Consider the following 19,600-nt stretch of genomic DNA (forward strand, 5'->3'; position numbering starts at 1 on the left):
GCTCCCTTTATATGCCGCTGCCCCCCCATCTGCCGCCCCCCAATCTGCCGCTGTTCTGATCCATCCTGTAAGTATTGTTCGTGGCTCTTTTCTAACTATCCCCAATCGCATCTTCCACTCCCTCTGCCCCCCCCCTCCTCCCCCACCTGCCTGCCGCCAAGTTCTGATCAGCTACGTGATTGGCTAATCAGGTACGTAATTGTTGCTCTAGTTTTTGCTTTTTTTTGTGCACCCCAAATAAAAAAAACAAAACAAAACATGTACAATTAGGTACCTGATCAGCAATCGTCCTGCAGTCGTACTCTACTTTGGACAGGACTTCTTTTTTCCATCCCACCTAGTCCCCCCCCCCTTTTTTGCAGAACATTTGTGCGTGCACCCTATTTTTTTTTCTATGCCATGGGGGTCTTGTTTCCAAAATGGGGTCACATGTGGGGGAGCTCCACTGTTTTGGCACCTCAGGGAGTCTCCAAACACAACATGGAATACGCTAATTATCCCAGACAATTTTGCGTTTGAAACGTCAAATGACGCTCCTTGCCTTCCGAGCCCGCTGTGCGCCCAAACATTTTATTTCCACCACATATGAGGTGTCTGTGTACTCAGGAGAAATTGCACAATACATTTTATGGTGCAATTTTTCCTGATACTCTTGTGAAAAAAAAGCTACCTGGTTGAAGTAACAATTTTGTGGTAAAATTTTTTTTTTTTATTTTCACGGCTCAACTCTATTAACTTTTGTGAAGCCCCCAGAGGTTCAAAGTGCTCAATAAACATCTAGATAAATTCTATGAGGGGTCTAGTTTCCAAAATGGGGTCACATGTGGGGGAGCTCCACTGTTTCGGCACCTCAGGGGGTCTCCAAACACAACATGGAATACGCTAATTATCCCAGACAATTTTGCGTTTGAAACGTCAAATGACGCTCCTTGCATTCTGAGCCCTGCTGTGCGCCCAAACATTTCATTTCCACCACATATGAGATGTCTGTGTACTCAGGAGAAATTGCACAATACATTTTATGGTGCAATTTTTCCTTATATCCTTGTGAAAAAAAAAGCTACCTGGTTGAAGTAACAATTTTGTGGTAAAAAAATGTTTTTTTATTTGCACGGCTCAACTCTATTAACTTTTGTGAAGCCCCCAGAGGTTAAAAGTGCTCAATAAACATCTAGATAAATGCCATGAGGTGTCTAGTTTCCAAAATGGGGTCACATATGGGGGAGCTCCACTGTTTCGGCACCTCAGGGGCTCTCCAAACGCAACATGGTGCGGCTAACGATTCTAGCTAATTTTCTGTTCAAAAAGTCAAATGGCGCTCCTTCCCTTCCGAGTCCTGCCGTGCGCCCAAACAGTGTTTTTTCGCCACATATGAGGTATCTGCGTGCTCAGAAGAAATTGCCCAACAAATTTTGGGGGTTCATTTAATCCTACTACCCTTGTCAATATGCAATATTTGAGGCTAAATTAACATTTTTGTTGCAAAAAGTAAAATGTTCATTTTTTCCTTCCACATTGCTTTAGTTACTGTGAAGCACCTGAAGGGTTAATAACCTTCTTGAATGTGGTTTTGAGTAGCCTGAGGGGTACCGTTTTTGGAATGGTGTCACTTTTGGGTGTTCTGTGTCATGTAGACCTCTCAAAATCACTTCAAATGTGATGTGGTCCCTAAAAAATGTGGCTTTGTAAATTTTGTTGTAAAAATGAGAAATTGCTCATAAACTTTGAACCCCTATAACTTCCTTAAATTTTTTTTTTTTTCCCCCAAATTGTTCTGATGTAAAGTAGACATGTGGGAAATGTTATTTATTAATTATTTTGTGTCATATGTCTCGTTGGTTTTAGAGCATAAAAATTAAAAGTTTGAAAATTACAAAATTTTCAAAATTTTCGCGAAATTTCCGTTTTTTTTCACAAAGAAACGCAAAAAATATCGGCCTAAATTTACCACTAACATGAAGCCCAATATGACATGAGAAAACAATCTCAGAATCACCGGGATCCGCTGAAGCATTCCAGAGTTATAACCTCATAAAGTGACACTGGTCAAAATTGCAAAAAATGGCCTGGTCTTTAGGGTCAAAATAGGCTTGGGGCTGAAGGGGTTAAATCAGAGTTACATTTCTTTTTTCTTACAATGCTTACATGATTTGTATTAATTAGAAACATGTTTCGGACTTGGATCTTCAGCTTAAAACACAATGGCCCCCTATTTATCAAAGCAGTTAAGTGAGAAAATGGATGTAAAATGCTTTGAAACTTCCCAAATTTTTACACAATGCAAAATGTTCCAAAAGCTTTGTCCAGCTGCACCAAAATGGGCAGAACAATACGTTGTGATGCTCTGCTCGTAGGTTTTGTGGCAAGGAGTGTGCCACTTTCCAGACGCCGGATTCAGTGAGAAGCGAGGGTCCCTGGTAAATCAGGTCCAAAGCACTTAATAGTGCTTTACCCCCATCCTGGTGCTGGCCATGAATCTTTATTTTTCATTTTCATATTTTTCCTTCGTTTATCATTTTTTCATCCAGGTATCCATATGCGGGTTTTGGTTGTTTTTTTTTTGCATGACGAGTTGAAGTTTGAATGGCAGGATTTATTTTCCCATGTGATGCAATGAATAATGTGGGGGGGGGGGGGGGCAATCACTTTTTATTTTAATTTAATTATGTATTCATTGTGCGGTAACAAAGCAATGTGATTTTTCAGATCAGTATGATTGCGGTAAAATTATTATTATTATAGCGCCATCAATTCCATGGCACTTTACATGTGAAAGGGGTATACAAAATAGGGACGAGTACAATAATCATAAACAATACAAAACACAGACAGGTACAGGAGGATAGAGGTCCCTGCCTGCGAGGGCTCACAGTCTACAAGGGATAGGTGAGGATACAGTAGGTTAGGGTAGAGCTAATTGTGCGCTGCTGTATCAGTCTGAGGGTTACGGCAGGTTGTAGGCTTGTCGGAAGAGGTGGGTCTTTAGGTTCCTTTTGAAGCTTGTCAAGGTAGGCAAGAGTCTGATGTGTTGAGGAAGAGCATTCCAGAGTAAAGGGGAGGCCCGGGAGAAATCTTGGATGCGATGGTGGGATGAGGAGATGAGAGGGGAGCAGAGAAGGAGATCTTGTGAGGATCTAAGGTTGCGTGCAGGTAAGTACCGGGAGACTAGGTCACAGATGTAAGGAGGAGACAGGTTGTGGATGGCTTTGTAGGTCATGGTTAGGATTTGAACCCTCCAACTTTATTTTTTTTTAGTTTATAAATGAAAAAAGAAATAAATGGTTTGCGTTAAAATGTTTCTGAAACCTGTAACTGCTTTATATCCCCATTGATGGAACTGACGCAGGACCTGTTGTTTTTGTAAACAGCATGTTGTTCACTTTTAATTGCATTGGAATTGACTGAAAAATGACAATTCTGGCTCTTCGTTTTTTTGGGGACATTCACCATACGGATTATATAACATTATATTTTGATCACGTTTTTACGGACCCTGTGACACCAATTTTTTTTTCCTTTATTTTTGAAACAAGAAAAGGAGGTTGAGTCTAATTTCTATATTTTTTAACCTCATAACGACGGCCGTACGACTTAAAGCGGCGGCAAAACAGGGTACTTATTCTGTTCCGCCGCTTTAAAGCGGCGGCCCGAAAAAACCCTGTAGCGCCCCCCAGCGACCGAAAATCTCGGGGGTTTCAGCTACCGGGGGTAGCTGAGACCCCCCAGATTATGAATCGGGGTGTTTTTTTTGGACCCCGATCATGTGATCGGCGGTATACACTGTATACCGACGAACACATGAAAAAAAAAGAAATGGCCGGTAAAACTGATTTCTTTTTCATCTGACATGATCAAACATGTCAGATGAGAAAGAAATCTAACCCCCTAGTGCCCCCAAAGCCCCCGGTACCGGAGAGTCCCCCCACCCCCACCCCTACCCCCACCGGACATCCAAAATGGCGCCGAAGCGCACAGAAAACTGCCGCCGGCGCCGGCTCTGCATTCATTTCCCTCCGATCTGAAATGATCAAACATTTCAGATCGGAGGGAAATGTCCTCCCCCTGACCCCTCCTCCGGTCCACTGGAGCCCTCTGGTCACCGGAGCCCCCTCCGGTTCTCCAGAGCCACCACCCCCCTCCCCCCTCCGGAAGATGGCGGCGCACAGCGCGCGGCCGCATTCATTCTGCTCTTTCTGCCGCATGTGACACGTCACATGCGGCAGAAAGGTGTCCCCAGGTCCCACTAGGTCACCCCCCGTCACCCCCCCCCCCCCCAAGCCCCCGGTTATACGTTACCGGTCTGCCGCTCCGTCCCGCGATCACGCCTCCTTCTTCAATGCTGGCGGCGCATGCGCAGACAGCGGCTGTCAGCTGGATCCCTGCAAGCAGGGATCCTGCTGACGTCGCAACTGCACAGGCTACTCCACTGTGGACCGGGGGAGGGTGAGTGCGGTAATCTGCAGTCACACTCCTCACATGGAGAGACTGCTGTTCCAGAAAATGGGGGGTACGTTCTGTGAGCGTGCCCCTCATATTCTGGAATGAGGTTACTGCAGGTCACTCTGCCCTAGGTTGGACCGGGGCAGTGTGAGTGCAGTATTCTCACATTACTGCACCCACACTGCTCATGGAGAGCTTGCTCTTCCAGAAAATGGGGGATACGTTCCCTGAACGTGCCCCCCATATTCTAGAAGATCCAGAGCCGGCGTGGGACCTCCAAAATGGATTACAGCGACCGGAATTTCTTTATTTTCAATAAATTGGTAAAAGAGGAATGTTTCTTCAAATAAATTTTTTTTTTGTCTTTTTTTTTTCTATTACTGACTGGGTTAGTGATGTCGGGTATCTGTTCAGATGCCGTGACATCACTAACCCCAGGGCTTGATGCCAGGTGACATTACAGCTGGTATCAACCCCATATATTACCCCGTCTGCCACCGCACCAGGGCGCGGGATGAGCTGGGGCGAAGCGCCAGGATTGGCGCATCTAATGGATGCGCCACTTCTGGGGCGGCTGCGGCCTGCTATTTTTAGGCTGGGAAGAGTCCAATAACCATGGCTCTTCCCACCCTGAGAATACCAGACCCCAGCTGTCCGCTTCACCTTGGCTGGTGATCTAATTTGGGGGGGACCCCACGTTTTTTTTTTTTTAAAAAAACGCCTGGGGAGCCCTCCAAATTGATCACCAGGCAAGGTGAAGCTGTCAGCTGTGGTTTGCAGGCTACAGCTGTCTGCTTTACCCTAGCTGGCTATCAAAAATAGGGGGGACCCCACGTCGTTTATTTTAATTATTAATTTTTTGGGGGGCTAAATACAAGGCTAGGCACCCTTTAGTGCCACATGAAAGGCACTAAAGGGCGCCAGCTTAGAATATGCAGGGGGTGGGACGTTATATTGGTTTGACATCTATCCATTCATCCATTGTAGCATTTTAGGCTGTGTGCCCACAATCAGGGTTTGCAGCGTTTTGGGCGCAGATTGTTTTCCCTGCGTCCATAACGCTGCGTTGTGCAGTAGAAGCACAGTGGAAGGATTTTTAGAAATCCCGTGCCCACTGTGCTTCTCTTCTCCGCAGTATAAACCGACCCTTGGTGCAGCTTCCCGAGCCTCAGCATGTCAATTTATGCTGTGGAGATGAGTGTTCTCTGCAGGTAGAATAGAGCTCCACAGCAGCCTGAACCCAAATCGTGGGCATGGGCAGCTGCGTTCTCCCGTGGACAACACTCACATCTCTGCAGGAGGCTGACACTGTGTACTAGACGCCGTGTCGCTGGATCATGGCCACATAGCCTAAAAGTGAGACATTTGTTGCTACAGCAACATTTTTGTGAAGTACCTGTGGATTCAAAATGCTTACTATACTCCTGAATAAAATCCAGTTTCCAAAATGGAGTCACTTGTGGGGGTTTTCTGACGTATAGGTACCCAAGGGGCCCTGCTAATGTGACATGGTGCGCGCAATTTATTTCAACTTTTCCAGAATTCAAATGGTGCTCCCTCCATTGCAAGCCCTCCCATTTATCCAAACAGAGGTTTTTGGCCACATGTGGGGTATCCCTGTGCTCATAAGACATTGGATAACAACCTGTGGGGTCCACGGTTTGTTGTTGTCTCTTGAAAAAGTGAGAAATTTGATGCTAAAGCAACAGTTTTGTGAAAAAAATGAAAATTTTCAATATGGCAACCTAAGCTTATCAAATTCTGTGAAGTACTCGTGGATTCAAACTGCTCACTATACACCTAGATAAACGCCTTGAAGTGTCTTGTTTCCAGAATGAAGTCACTTGTGGGGGACCGCCACTGTTTAGGCACCTCAGGGGCTCTCCAAATGCAACCTGGCGTCCGCTATTGATTCCAGCCAATTTTGCAGTCAAATGGCACTCCTTCCCTTCCGAGCCCCGCCATGCGCCCAAACAGTTGATTTCCACCACATATAAGGTATCGCCAAACTCAGGAGAAATTGCACAATAAATGTTATGCTGAATTTTTTCCTTTTACTCTTGTAAAAAAAAAAGCTACCTGGTTGAAATAACAATTTTGTGGTAAAATTTTTTTTTTTTTTTTTCATGGCTCAACGTTATAAAATTCTGTGAAGCACCTGAGGGTTCAGGGTACTCACCAAACATCTAGATAAATTCCTTGAGGGGCCTAGTTTCCAAAATGGGGTCACTTGTGCGGGGTTTCTGCTGTTTAGGTACCTTAGGGGACCTCCAAATGCGACATGGTGCCCGCAATCTTTTTCAGGCAAATTTCCTTTCTAAAATTCAAATATTGCTCCTTTCGTTCCAAGCCCTCCCATTTGTCCAAACAAAGGTTTCAGACCACATGTGAGGTATCACCGCGCTCATAAAAAAGTGGTTAACAAACCTTGAGGTCAAATTTTTGGAATTACCTCTTGAAAAAGTGAGAAAATTGATGCTAAAGCAACATTTTTGAGAAAATTATTAAAATTTTCAATATGACAACGTAACGTTAACAAAATCTGTGAAGTACCTGTGGATCTAAAATGCTCACTATACCCCTAGATAGAAGCCTTGAGGGGTCTAGTTTCCAAAATGGTGTCACTTGTGAGGGATTTCTTCTGTTTAGGTACCTTAGCGGACTTGTAAATGCAACATGGTGCCCGCAATCTATTTTTGCCAAATTTGCTTTCCAAAATTCAAATATTGCTCCTTCTGTTCCGAGCCCTCCCATTTGTCCAAACAGAGGTTTCTGACCACATGTGGGGTATCGGCGTGCTCATAAGAAAGTGGGGAACGAGTTTTGGGGTCCATTTTGTTGTGTTATTTCTTCTAAAAGTGAATAAATTTGGGTTAGAGCAACATTTTTAGGTAAAATTTAATTTTTGCTTTTTTTCATTCCACATTGCTTTTGTTCATGTGAAGCACCTGAAGGGTTAATAAACTTCTTGAATGTGGTTTTGAGTACTTTGGGGGGTGCAGTTTTTAGAATGGTGTCACTTTTGGGTATTTTCTGTCATCTAGGCCTATTGAAGTCACTTCAAATGTGATGTGGTCCCTAAAAAACTGGTTTTGTAAATTTTGATGTAAAAATGAGAAATTGCTGATAAACTTTGAACCCCTCTAACTTCCTAACAAAAAAAAATTTTGTTTCCAAAATTGTGCTGATGTAAAGTAGATAAGTGGGAAATGTTATTTATTAACTATTTTGTGTCACAGAAATCTCTGGTTTAACGGTATAAAAATTCAAAAGTTGAAAATTGCTAAATTTTCAAAATTTTTGCCAATATTCAATTTTTTTCATAAATAAACGCAAAAAATATTGTCCTAAATTTGGTACTAACATGAAGTCCAATATGTGACGAAAAAACAATCTCAGAATCACCGGGATCCGTTGAAGCGTTCCAGAGTTATAACCTCATGAAGTGACACTGGTCAGAATTGCAAAATTTGGTCTGGTCATTAAGGTGAAAATTAGCTCCGTCACTAAAGGGTTAATATCCTTTTTTTTTCACTTTATTTTTTAGTCCCCGTAGGTGATTTACATCTGCGATCCTTCGATCACTTGTTCAACAGTGCTGCAGTAAATAGGTAAAATGATGGTCTCCTGTGTACCAAAATGGCAGACATGGAAACCCATCGACACACCACAATCACTTTAGGCTGCTTTCACACTTGGGTTCAGCGCAATCCGCCGCTATGGAGAATAGCGCAGTCTGTTAACGCACTGCGCTATTCTCCATAGACTTGTATTGATGACGCACCGTAACGCACAGTGCCGTCACATAGATGTAGAGTGATCGCTGCCGGTCGCGGTTGTCAGCGCTGACATCATGTAATTTTGTAGTCAGGAAGAGCGTTCAGTTTTGCACTAGGAACTCTCTGTTCAGAATCCTGGACGCCCGACACTTACTAGGCCTCGTCATGAGGGCAGAGGATGTGTGCACAGAAGGGAGCACTGCCCAGGTATGGCTGCCACGGAGGACCAGAGTAGCTGGAAATCTTTTTGCTCTTTTCTAGACTGCAGCGCATCTGCATGTACCGCAGCCCCTTCATTCAGTGGCTTGGGGTGGGTCCCGGAACTAAACCCCCACTAATCAAATATAATTACCTATCCCCAGACACAGGCTATCAATTTTATTAGAAAAATTAATAAACCCCCAAAATTAATCCTCCCTACTAGAGTCGGCTCTGAACTGCCATCTTGTGCAATCCCAGCATGCCTAGCAGTTTATTATAAATCACCATGACTTTGAGGATAGCGATCACTGCTGCGACCACTGATTGATCACTGCTGAGACCACTGCTTGATCACTGCTGCGGACACTGATTGATCATTGCTGGGACCACCGATTGATCACTGCTGCGGACACTGATTGATCACTGCTGGGACCACCAATTGATCACTGCTGTGGACACTGATTGATCACTGTGGGACCACTGTTTGATCACTGCTGCGACCACTGCTTGATCACTCTTGCGGACACTGATTGATCATTGCTGGGACCACCGATTGATCACTGCTGCGGACACTGATTGATCACTGCTGGGACCACCAATTGATCACTGCTGTGGACACTGATTGATCACTGTGGGACCACTGATTGATCACTGCTGCGACCACTGCTTGATCACTGCTGCGGACACTGATTGATCACTGCTGGGACCACCGATTGATCACTGCTGCGGACACTGATTGATCACTGCTGCGGACACTGATTGATCACTGCTGGGACCACCAATTGATCACTGCTGTGGACACTGATTGATCACTGCTGCAACCACGGATTGACACTGCTGCGGCAACTGATTGACACTGCTGCAACCACTGATTGACACTGCTGCGGCCACTGATTAATGACTGCTGCAGACACTGAGTGATCACTGCTGCTGCCCCTGATTGATCTCTTCTGCGGCTTCTGATCACTGTGGCGGCCACCGAATGATCACTGTTGCAGCCCCTGATTGATCACTGCTGCTGCCACTGATTGATAACTGCTGAGACTACTGATTGATCTCTGCTGCTGCCTCTGATTGATCACTGCTGGGACTACTGATTGATTGCTGCGAGTCACCACTGATTTATCACTCTTGGGACCAATGTTTATACACTGCTGCTGCTGCCACTGATTGATCGCTGCTGCAGCCACTGTTTGATCCCTGACCACTGATTGATCACCCATGCGCCCACTGATTGATCACTGCTGGGGTCACTGATTAATCACTGCTGTGGCCACTGATTGATCTCTGCTGAGGCCTCTAATCACTGCTGGGGTCACTGATTGATCTCTGCTGGGGCCTCTGATTGATCTCTGCTGAGGCCTCTAATCACTGCTGGGGTCACTGATTGATCACTGCTGAGGCCTCTAATCACTGCTGGGGACACTGATTGATCACTGCTGGGGACACTGATTGATATCTGCTGTGGACACTGATTGATCATTGCTGCGGCCACTGATTGATCTCTGCTGGGGACACTGATGGATCTCTGCTGTGGACACTGATTGATCATTGCTGCGGCCACTGATGGATCTCTGCTGTGGACACTGATTGATCACATGCTGCGGCCACTGATTGATCTCTGCTGAGGCCACTGATTGATCACTGCTGGGGTCTCTGATTGATCACTGCTGTGGACACTGATGGATCTCTGCTGTGGACACTGATTGATCATTGCTGCGGCCACTGATTGATCACTGCTGTGGACACTGATTGATCACTGCTGGGGTCACTGATTGATCATTGCTGCGGCCACTGATTGATCACTGCTGAGGCCACTGATTGATCACTGCTGTGGACACTGATTGATCACTGCTGTGGACACTGATGGATCTCTGCTCCTTTGAATTTATTAAGAAACGCGAGCACCATAATAAATGTCTTATTTCTCCTCACATTAAAGCCTTCTTCTCCTCTGTGTGAGGTAAATCGTCTTCTGTGAGGAAATGTCACATCTCACATAACACCATTTACCTCACACAGATGGGAATCATTGTGTAACTGAGGAGCCTGAGATCAGCGACACGGGGAGATTTACCTCACACTGCACCCGCCGCCATTACTGGAGCCAGCAGCCGGGGAGGGGCGGGACCAGCGGCCATTCCACACAACTGACCTTCATGGGCGGGGCTACCCGGGACTGCGCGGAGGGATCTCTGATCGACAGCTTCTCATTTGCCGCTTGAACGTTCAATCAAACGACTGACCCCGCCCACTACATGAGACACGCAGCTTGGAGAGTCTTCCCGCGCTCTGAGACCACGTGACCCCGCCTCCGCTTATATACTGACCCTGAGGTAAAAACGCGGCAATCGGGAGGTGCGCGGCGGAGAGAGGAGACGGATTCCCGGCCTGTGAGGTAAGTGACGACGGTGTCCAGCCACTACACACACAGATACACACACACACACACACACACACACACACACGTACACACGTGGTGTGATATATGTAGGGGAGATTTATTAAAGCTTTTGGTTATATATAGGTATATATCTGAGAATATATACACACCCCTATAGATTTATGTTATGAGATGGAACAGTCTTAAAGGGAACCTGTCCCCAGGTTTGCTCCCTATAACCTGCGGCCACCACTGAGCCCCTATATATTTACAGTATCTTATCTCAGTATCTGGTCCCTTTCGGCAGCTTTTAGAGAGTTAACAAGTTCTGCATCTCGGCTATGGCCCATATAGGATGAAAATACCCTCTGAACCTTCCGCCAACCCATTGTTAAATGGAAGTAGTCGCCCTTGTAAAATAAAAACACCCTACATCCAGGCCCTGTGCACACATTGTGGTTTTTTATGCAGTTTTTATTAAAAAAATCTGCATCAAAATCTGCATGCCTCTCCTGAAGCCAGCAAATTCTGTGGAATCTTTGATTTTCTGTGCGCACGGAGCGTTTTTTCCCCCGTGCAGTTTTGATGCAGAAAAAAATTTGCAGCATGTCAGTTATTGGTCAGGTGCAGCGGCGTTTTTTCACCCATTTACTTAAATGCATTGATTTTCTTGATGGTCCAAAACAAAAACGTACCAAAACCGCATCCGGTTTTGATGCGGTTTTTTTGCCACAGCATGCAGATCTGGGGCAAAAAATGTTTGTGCCAAATTTGCAGGGTGTGCATATAGACTTACCGTCCATGCAGCATGCGGTCCAGTGATGTTGCGAGTGCGCACATAACCTAGTTATGTCACATGACCCCTGCTTCTAATTAGCGGCCTCCAGTGGTTGCTGCACTCTCAATTCTTAAAGGGGTGGTTCACCCATTTTTTTTTTTCCCCCAATGATTCTCACTTACCATTGTCTGCATCTTCTGCATTGGCTTCCGTTTCCATTTCTGGCACTGAGCGGCGCTATGCTGCACGCTCAGTGCCGGTCACATGACCCCCTGGAGCTGTGGCCGCCGGCATCCTCTGACGTCCCGGCATTTCCGGGCTCTCAAACAAGACGGGTACGTCACAGGATGCCGGCGCCACTCAGATTGAGTGACAGGGCTGTGGGCGGTGACTACCGCACGTCACAGCTCAGCATCGAGGGGAGGATCCGGAGGACGTCTGTGTGGAGCCGGCGTCCTGCAGATGGTGAGGCTGAGGCACGGGGCGCCAGTGTGCAGTGCAGGGGGGGGGGGGTCTTCAGCTGAATCCCCCCCCTGCATGTAAGTATGTGATCACACTGTCCACCCGCCCGCTCTGCTGCGATGTCAGGAGAGCGGCCGGTGTCGGGCAGTGTGATCGTGTGCTCCTCCCAGCAGCAAGACACTGACAGGCATGTCACCGCTGTGCTCTGCCATCTGTCCTGCTGCATGGGACCAACTGTCTGCACTACACTTCTGCCCCCCCCCTCTTCTTTCCCCACTCTCTTCTCCCCCCCTCTCTCTCTTCTCCCCCCCCTCCCTCTCTCTCCCCCCCTCCCTCTCTCTCCCCCCCTCCCTCTCTCTCCACCCCTCCCTCTCTTCTCCCCCCCCCCCTCCCTCTCTCCCCCCCCCCCTCTGTTCTCCCCCCCGCTCGCTCTCTTCTCCCCCCCGCTCGCTCTCTTCTCCCCCCCGCTCCCTCTCTTCTCCCCCCCTCTCTCTTCTCCCCCCCCTCTCTCTCTTCTCCCCCCTCTCTCTCTTCTCCCCCCCTCTCTCTCTTCTCCCCCCCCTCTCTCTCTTCCCCCCTCTCTCTCTTCTCCCCCCTCTCTCTCTTCTCCCCCCTCTCTCTTCTCCCCCCCTCGCTCTCTTCTCCCCCCCTCTCTCTCTTCTCCCCCCTCTCTCTCTTCTCCCCCCCCTCGCTCTCTTCTCCCCCCCTCGCTCTCTTCTCCCCCCCTCGCTCTCTTCTCCCCCCCCGCTCGCTCTCTTTCCCCCCCCGCTCGCTCTCTTTCCCCCCCCGCTCGCTCTCTTCTCTCCCCCCGCTCGCTCTCTTCTCTCCCCCCGCTCGCTCTCTTCTCTTCCCCTCTCTCTCTTCTCCCCCCCTCTCTCTCTTCTCCCACCCTCTCTCTCGTCTCCCCCCCTCTCTCTTCTCCCCCCTCTCTCTCTTCTCCCCCCTTGCTCTCTTCTCCCCCCCCGCTCGCTCTCTTCCCCCCCCCCACTCGCTCTCTTTTCCTCGCTCTCTCCTGGCATGGTCAGTACAGAAATCTCTCCATCGTGGAGGGGTGAGAGGGAGTAATAAACATGGAGTCCCTACTGTGTCTGTGTATTTATTTCTAATAAAGTATTTTTCTCTGTGTGATGTCTTTTTTTTTTTTTTTTTAAACCCTTTGTTGGAGATTCTTAATGGCCAGGTTAAACTTGGCCTGACATTAAGAATCTCGGGCTTTATACCAGCTGGTAAAACATAGCTGGTATTAACCCCTTATTACCCAGCGTGCCACCTGCCACCAGGGCCACTGGAAGAGTTGGATACAGCGCCTGAAGATGGCGCTTCTATGAAAGCGCCATTTTCTGGGGCAGCTGTGGACTGCAATTCGCAGTGGGGGGCCCAGAAAGTTTGGGCACCCTGCACTGTGGATTCCAATCCCCAGCTGCCTAGTTGTACCTGGCTGGACTCAAAAATTTGGCGAAGCCCACATCATTTTTTTTTAATTATTTCATGAAATTCATGAAAAAAAAGGGCTTCTCTATATTTTTGGTTCCCAGCCGGGTACAACTAGGCAGCTGGGGGTTGGGGGCAGCCCGTAGCTGCCTGCTGTACCTGGCTAGCATACAAAAATATGGCGAAGCCCACGTCATTTTCTTAAAAACGTTTTCAGGGAAAAACCTTTATAAAAAAAAATGCTTCCCTGCATTTCTATTGCCAGTGAAAGTAACACCAAGCAGCGGGGGCTAGCAGCCAGTAGCTGCTTTGGTTACCCTTAGCAATAGAAAATGCAGCGGGAGCCCACAAACAATGTGATTTTTTTGTTTTTTTATTTTTAATGAATTTTTTTTAAAAAAAATCTGCATGGGCTTCGCCCATCGAGCACCAGAGCATTTTACTTCTCATTCATCCCAAGTAATCAGATGACTCCAGTGTCGGCCGATTACTTGTTCTGTGTCCCCCTGCATCCATCGCAGCTTGTACGGGCTGTGAGGTCAGCGGAGTGGAGACAGTGACATGCTCTGCTCTGACACATAGTGTGCTGCATGTCACTATCTTTCTCCACTCTGGCACTTGTTGTGCAGGTGACCGGATGCTACATGTCACTAATTGTCTCCACTATGGGACTTGTTGTGCAGGTGAGAGTGTATACAGTTGGTACTATGCAGCAGAAATCACAGAGTGGGGCAGTTAGTGACATGTATCATCCGGTCACCTGCACAACAAGTCCCAGAGTGGAGACAGTGACATGCTCTGCTCTGACACGTAGTGTGCTGCATGTAACTATCTTTCACCACTCTGGTACTTGTTGTGCAGGTGACCGGATGATACATGTCACTAACTGCTCCACTCTGAGACTTGTTCAGGTGAGAGTGTATACAGTTGGAACAATGCAGCAGAAGTCACAGAGTGGAGCAAGTTAGTGACATGTATCATCCGGTCACCTGCACAACAAGTCCCAGAGTGGATACAGTGACATGCAGCACACTGTGTCAGAGCAGAGCATGTCACCAACTTGCTCTGCTCTGTCACCTGCGGTGCTGCATGTCACGTTTTTGCCGCGATTTGGTGCCTTTTTTGCTGCGTTTTTGCTCACTGCGTTTTTAATCAGTGCACAATGCCATTAAAGATTGTTGATGAAAAAAATAAAAAAGGTCTGATGTCATTTCCTTATTCAAAATGTTCATTGTATGCAGGAAAGCAGACAGCAGCTGCAGGACTACAAGGCTCAGCATCCTCCATTCACTAGTGTATGCAGGAGAGCAGACAGCAGCTGCAGAACTACAAGGCTCAGCATCCTCCATCCAGGACTGTATGCAGTTTTTTACCCAAAAAGAAAAAAAAACATTACATGGGCTTCGCCATATTTTTGTATGCTAGCCGGGTACAGCAGGCAGGTACGGGCTGCCCCCAACCCCCAGCTGCCTATTTGTACCCGGCTGGGAACCAAAAATATAGAGAAGCCCTTTTTTTTTTAATTATTTCATGAATTTCATGAAATAATTTAAAAAAAAAATGACGTAAGCTTCGCCTAATTTTAGTGTCCAGCCGGGTACAACTAGGCAGCTGGGGATTGGAATCCACAGTGAAGGGTGCCCAAGCTTTCTGGGCACCCCCACTGCGAATTGCAGTCCGCAGCCACCCCGGAAAATGGCGCTTTCATAGAAGCGCCATCTTCTGGCGCTGTGTCCAACTCTTCCAGCTGCCCTGATGCCGGGTGGCTAGCTAGGTAATAATGGAGTTAGGGCTAGCTGTATAGTATCAGCTAGCCCTAAGCCCGAAATTCATGGTGTCACGCCAATATTAGACATGGCCACCATGAATTTCTAGTAATGATAAAAAAAAAACCACAACACACAGAAAAATATTTTTATTAGAAATAAAACACAACACAATTAGTGACTCCATCTTTATTGAAATAAAGAACCCCCCCTCCGCAGTAATCCTGGGTTAGGGTCCCGCGCCGTCCAATCAGGATCCAATATCATCTGATCGGTTTGCTGGAAGGTAAAGCGATCAGATGATGTGTCAGGATCAAGTGCCTGAATCACATCACACATCAGCTGATTGTATAAAAGCCGATTATACAATCAGCTGATGCATCAGTAGAAAAAAAAAAATAAAATAAATAAAATACTCACGTCTGTGCTGATTACCGGCAGCTCCTGCAGCGGAGTCTGATCCTGGCCCATCACTGCAGGAGCTGCCGGTAATCAGCTGATGAAGTCCCCTGACGGCAGGATCAGCTGATAGCCGGCCGGGCGCGAAAAAGCCGGCGAGACTACGATCAGCTGATGCGTCAGGTGACTGCATCAGGTGATCCACCGCCAGGTCCTGCAAGCTTCGTGCGTGCCCCGGGGAGACTGCACACAGCCGAAGCGGCGGGACCGAGACAGGGGCTGGAAGCAGGCATGGCACCGGAACCCTGCAGACAAGTGAGTATGACATACACACACACATACACACACACATACACACACACACACTGTATATACGCGCACACATACACACACACTGTATATACGCACACGCACTGTATATACGCGCACACATACACATACACTGTATATACGCGCACACACACTTTCTTCCCCTGGCTGTGTAGAGCTGCTGCTGTCTCTGTATGATTGATCTCAGTGCATCCACTGGGAAGAGGCAGGGAGGAGGGTTTGGGTGGGAGCAGAGTGGGTGTATTAGACACAATGGGTGTGTTAGATAAGCCAGACACCACCCTAGAGCCACAAAGAATTCTGGGACTTGTAGGAACTGAACACAGGAAGTCAGAGGAGAGATTAACCCCATCAGAGCTGGAGCCAGCAATGAGCATGTGCTGCTAGTGCACAATAAAAGGTAATTTTGCTGAAAAAACATAATAGATGTGTTGAGGGGCACATATTAGCAAGATTTATCAGAAAAAAAAAAAAAATCAGTTTTGGTAACTGGACAACTTCTTTAAGGGATCACAGTGCATAACAATGTTACGCAAGCCCCAGGAAATCCGGAACGGTAGGTAAGGCTGCTTTCACACATCAGTTTTTTGGCATCAGGTACGATCCGGCGAAAAAACTGATGCGACGGATCCGGCGAAAAAACGGATCAGTTGCATCAGTTTTTCCCATCAGTTCCTTCAGTTTTTTGACAGATGCGGTGTGATACTGAGCATGCTCAGTTAAAAAAAACGGATCCGGCCGCCAGATCCGTTTTTTGCCGCATTACGCCGGATCCGGCGTCCATAGGCTTCCATTATAAAACGCGCCGGATCCGGCGTGATCCGGTGGTTTTTTTTGCCGGACACAAAAACGTTCACTTCAATGTTTCATCCAGCCGCCGAACAAAAAACTGGATGAAATGCAAGGCCATCCAGCACAATCCGGCGCTAATGAAAGTCTATGGGGGGAAAAACGGATTCAGCGGCAACAGACGCAGGATCCGTTTTTTCATGTTTTTTGCCGTATTGTGCCTGATGGCAAAAAACTGATGTGTGAAAGCAGCCTAAGTATATGTTGTTTTTAAAAGGGGGTTCTCCAGTTAGTAGACAATCCCTTTAAAACTGGTATTTTGTATGCACACCAATCTTAAAGGGAACCTATCAGGTGCAATATGCACCCAGACCCACAAGCAGTTCTGGGTGCATATTGCTAATCCCTGTTAACTGTCCCTGCATCTAGTAGCATACATAAAGCGATCTTTAGAAAAAGTATTTGTAGAGATCCTATTTGATATGCTAATGAGCGCAGGGACTAGTCGCAAGGGTGTTAGTTCCTGCGTTCATTCCGCCCTATTAGCATGGTAGCAAAGAGGGGCGTGCTAACTTGCTATTCAATGCCCACTGCCAGCATCATCACCAGCGGTGACGCGCGTACCTGTCCATTGCTACAGCCTCAGACGCCGAGCAGTGCGCATGATCAGAAGTACTGGCACTTCCTGTCATGCGCACTAGACCTCTCCGAAGCCGGAAGTGTATACCCAGCTTCATAGTGCACATGACCGGTAGTGTGGAGACTTCTGATCCTGCGCAGTGCCCAGCATCTGCAGCTGTAGCAACGGACAAGTACGCACGTCACCGCTGGTGATGATGCTGGCTGTGGGCATTGAATAGCATGCCCCTGTGGGATTTATCCACAAGGCATTTGATATGAGGCACACAGGTGTGACTTTTTTCAGCATTCTATAACCGGTATGCCCATATTAACAGTTTAAAAAGGTCAAAGTGGTGACAGTTTCCCTTTAATGAGGGAATTCCTGAAGGTAAATGTGGCCAATTCATTAATGGGGTTGTCCACTACTTTTACATTGATGGCCTAGCCTTAGGCGGGCTTTGCACACTACGACATCGCAGGTGCGATGTCGGTGGGGTCAAATCGAAAGTGACGCACATCCGGCGTCACTTGCGATGTCGTAGTGTGTAAATCCTAGATGATACGATGAACGAGCGCAAAAGCGTCGTCATCGTATCATCGCTGCAGCCTCCGACATTTCCATAATGCCGGGGGAGCGACAGGTACGATGTAGTTCCTCGTTCCTGCGGCCGCACACATCGCTGTGTGTGAAGCCGCAGGAGCGAGGAAGTTCACCTTACCTGCCTCCCGGCTGCAATGAGAAGGACGGAGGTGGGCGGGATGTTTACATCCTGCTCATCTCCGCCCCTCCACTTCAATTGGCCGCCTGCCGTGTGACGTCACTGTGACGCCGCACGACCCGCCCCCTAAGGAAGGAGGCGGGTCGCCGGCCAGAGGGACGTCGCACGGCAGGTATGTGCGTGTAAAGCTGCCGTAGCGATAATAATCGCTACGGCAGCTTTCACTATATATCGAACGTGCGACGGGGGCGGGACTATCGCTGCAGCATCGGTAACACATTGTTACCGATGTTGCAACGTGCAAAGCCCGCCTTAGGATAGGTCATCAATCTGTGATCAGCCGTTGTCTGATACTCCGCACCCCTGCCAATCAACTTTTCTCGGTCCTGGTGGCAGTATGAAGCAGCTGGAAATGCTCAGTTCCGGCGCGCTACTCCGTCTTCTGATAGTGGCCACGGCCGGGTGCTGTACATCCGCCTCCCATTCTAATTAATAGGAAACGGATGTGCAGTACCTGGCCTTGGCTGCTACCAGAAGACGGAACAGCTCTGGAACTGAGCATTTCCGGCCACCTGCTGCTGCCGGTGAGACCAAAACAGCTGATCGGCGTGGGTGCAGGATGTCGGACCACGGCCGATCAGACATTGATGACCTATCCTAAAGATAAACCTTTAATGTAATAGTGGACAACCCCTTTAAGAGGATCCACTTAGTAAATTATCAGTAGCTTACACCTCTGCTAGAAATATTACTGTAGTCAGGCCTGTTTCGCCAAAGTGTGGAGCTGGAGTGGGAATTTGCGGAGCAAAATCATCCTGCTTAATGCTAACACATCATCAAAGTGGAATAACTTATGATTTTCATGGGCTGGCTTCACCACCATTTGTCCTTTACCATCTCTGGACACTTTGGCTAAGTTGACCACAACTGATGTAAAACGTCAAAAGTCATACATTTTTTCTGCGCTACTTCTGAGTTCCCAAAAAATTTTGCAACATTTTAAGCTGTTTTATGCTGGAATCTGTCAAAAAAACACTTTTATAGATATTGCCACAATTCATTACCCTAATCCTATCCGTCCGTTTCCCTCTAGTTGGCCAGTGTAAACAGGCTGCGAATAATCCGATGAATGTAGAAAATTGTAAGTTGTTTGGTGATATTATTTACAGTGATGTTTACGATTGATCGTTCTGTGCACATTAAAGTGGTCAGCCTATCTAAACACGCTAACAAATGACAGTAAATCAACTTTTATGTACCTCACCCACTGATTTTCTATTCTACATGCACTCTTAGGCTACTTTCACACATCCGGTTTGAGCCCTGCGGCTCAATCCGGCTGTGAAAACTATGCAACGGATGCGGCGAAAACACCGCATCCTTTGCATAAGTTTTTACATGCGGCCCGTCCGTTTTTTTCCGGTTGCGGCATGCTACTGAGCATGCGCAGTGGAAAAAAACCGCATGCGGCGACCGGATGCGTTTTTTTTCCGCATCGCGCC

At 47.4% G+C, this 19,600-nt stretch overlaps 1 protein-coding gene across 2 annotated transcripts in view; it reads left to right on the forward strand.

Moving 5' to 3' along the window:
* Positions 1 to 10,631: 10,631 nt before the first annotated feature.
* Positions 10,632 to 19,600, forward strand: part of LOC142246487 (E3 ubiquitin/ISG15 ligase TRIM25-like) — a 32,441-nt gene continuing 23,472 nt past the window's right edge. Inside the window, exon 1 of one of the 2 annotated variants that reach the window (XM_075319549.1) lies at positions 10,632 to 10,818. The gene's annotated coding sequence lies outside the window, so the exon portion shown is untranslated. The remainder of the gene's footprint in view (positions 10,819 to 19,600) is intronic. The other variant, XM_075319548.1, reaches the window with a different exon arrangement.

Source organism: Anomaloglossus baeobatrachus, chromosome 7 (assembly GCF_048569485.1).
Source record: "Anomaloglossus baeobatrachus isolate aAnoBae1 chromosome 7, aAnoBae1.hap1, whole genome shotgun sequence".
Taxonomy (NCBI): domain Eukaryota; kingdom Metazoa; phylum Chordata; class Amphibia; order Anura; family Aromobatidae; genus Anomaloglossus; species Anomaloglossus baeobatrachus.